The 2578-nt window shown below is 44.8% G+C and overlaps 1 pseudogene; it reads right to left on the reverse strand.

Moving 5' to 3' along the window:
• Positions 1–622: 622 nt before the first annotated feature.
• LOC113610239 (tyrosine--tRNA ligase, mitochondrial pseudogene) lies at positions 623–1970 on the reverse strand (annotated as a pseudogene).
• Between the last annotated feature and the right edge of the window lie 608 nt (positions 1971–2578).

The raw sequence follows: 2578 nt of genomic DNA on the forward strand, positions 1-2578 counted from the left end.
TGCTCCGCAACAAGAGAAGCCACCACAATGAGAAGCCCGTGCACCACAACGAAGAGTAGCGCCCGCTTGCCGCAAATAGAGAAAGCCCGCCCGCAGCAAGGAAGACCCAACACAGCCAATAAATAAATAAAATTTTAAAAAAGAAACTATTTCTACTGCAATTTCTCATGCCAACTATGACTTCCTCTAACTTTTCTCCTTTTTTACGGAGAACTGTATTTGCTTCCCAAACAACAAAAAAATCCAGTGAGATACACACCTGATATAAAAGTATCCACAAGTCCTTATAGTACCTCTTTTTCAGTGTTCCTACTCATCTCCAAAAGAGCAAGGACAGGATAGGAAAGACAGCATTTCGTTTTTCATGAAGTATAATTATTAAAAGAGATTAATCCTGGAAATCATGCTTTTCTATGGTAGTCCTTAATGTTTACGGATCAGAAAATAAAATAGCCCACTACTCCACAAACATAATCAACCTATATAAATAATGAAATTACTCACACTGTGAGGTCGAGAGTATACTCCATTCTCCGATTTGGATTTGCAAAAGCGAAGGTATAAGTTCGTATGTCTTGGGAATGAATGATGAATAAGTTTGAACCATCAGAAGTGTTTTTCCTCACAGCTGAAGCCATTTTATCACGTAGAAATTCCTTTTTCCTATTTTATGTAACGAAAGGCCATTCTTAAGAATATGTGGTCCGACACCTAACACACTCTCAGGATTCGTTACTTGTCTGTGATTTATACTGACTCTGCCTTCTGTGATCATCTGATACCCTCAGGGACCATCTGGAATGGCATTTACTTTGCAGCAAATCTAGGACGCTTGTTCCAGGGTCAAGAACTAATTCAGAAATGAAGCTTCTTTTGACAACTCTTATAACCCTTGATCACACATGACCTCCAGTGCATCTATGCTGCTAAAGGGCTTGTGTGAAACTTTTAACAGAGTCCAGCCCTTCTTGTTCCTCAACAAGCTTTGTGACAAATGCAGCAAGTCGTTTCCGAAGACCCCGCTTTTCTGGCTCTTTGACATGTAGCTACATTATGTGGTCAATCTCTGCAAGGGGCAGAAAAGTGAAGAGATTCAGGGACCTTTCTACCCAATCATCTTGCTGCCTGACAAAAAATCGATACCATAAGCCAAACAGCATTGCCAGCAGACTTTCCCAGTTTTGCTCCAGCTGTAATTAGAGGAACAGAGATTCCAAATATAATACATCTTCTCCAGTCAACTTGTGGATGAACTCAGATTCGGACATGATATTGTCTAGCTGTTCAGATCCACCCAGCTGGACCCGGCATCCATAACGATGGAACATGTAGTAGAAATCAGAGGCCTGGAGCACCAGGTATAACAACTCTGCCAAACTCCTGCCTTCGAGGCTCTTGAGGTTCAGCTGCGTGCCCATGCGGAAGTGGCCGACCACTGCCGCTAGGAAGTCCACCAGGTGCTGCTTCCGGTACCAGGCGGGAAGCTGCCCCAAGTCGGCCCATTAGTGAACAGCCGCCGGTGATGAGCCTCGAGCCCTTGGAGCAGGCGCACACGCCTCTTCACACAGGCTCCGCCTCCAGCGCCTAGTGCTCTGCGGTGCTGCAGCTTTGGTCTCGCCGGCGCCATGGCTTCTCCCACCAGCGTGGTCACGTTGTGGCGCGCTCGCTGGAAGTGAGGCCCCAAAGCGCCAGCGGGTGCCCCACCGGAAGCCAGTTCGCCGTGGGGTCGAAGCCGCGGTGGATGACCTGAGGAAAACTGCTTGCCGGGCCACGGTCAAAGAGCTGGGGGAGCTCTGTCTTCGTTCCTCTCTCTGGGGAGAATTCCTTGAACAGACCCCGAGCCTTCTGCACCGCCAGCAACCCCTGGGTGCCCAAGTGGGCTTTACACAGCCCCGGGGTAAGACTCCTGACCGACCTGGGCTCCCAAACCACCGGCCCCAGGAAATGCACCGCAACAGGGGCATCGCCATCCTGGCAGCAGCAGGAAGGAAATGCTGCCTCACGTGGGTTTATTTTTTGTTTTTTTTTGTTTGCTAATTTTTATCTTATATTGGCGTATAGTTGATTTACAACGTTGTGTTAGTTTCAGGTGTACAGCAGAGTGATTCAGTTATGCATATATATTTATGTTCTTTTTAAAATTTTTTTCTCATTTAGGTTATTACAAGATATTGAGTATAGTTTCCTGTGCCATACAGTAGGTCCTTGTTGATTATTTTATATATCGTAGTGTGTATATGTTAATCCCAAACTCCTGATTTATCCCTCCCCCCAGCATCATGTGATTTTGATGAGAAATAAGATCACATGTGTAGAGACTCTTTGCAAATTGGCAAATGCTACCCCAATTTTATTTTGAGGTCTGACTAAAGATTGTACACTTCGCCCAGAAGTAGAATTTTATGTACAGAATTGTTATTTTTCTGTGAAATATTCATGTAGAAGATATGATTTGAAAACTTAAAAAAGTTCTGTGGTAAAACGATAATCTCATTTTCTCTAGTTAGAGAAAAATGTCTTATGGGTGTTCCCTATAAGAGAAGCAGTATGTTTCATTGGAGCGATTGGCTGAGATGGA

Source organism: Aethalodelphis obliquidens, unplaced genomic scaffold, assembly GCF_003676395.1.
Source record: "Aethalodelphis obliquidens isolate GAN/ISIS:26980383/991018 unplaced genomic scaffold, ASM367639v1 scaffold62, whole genome shotgun sequence".
In the NCBI taxonomy this organism is placed as follows: domain Eukaryota; kingdom Metazoa; phylum Chordata; class Mammalia; order Artiodactyla; family Delphinidae; genus Aethalodelphis; species Aethalodelphis obliquidens.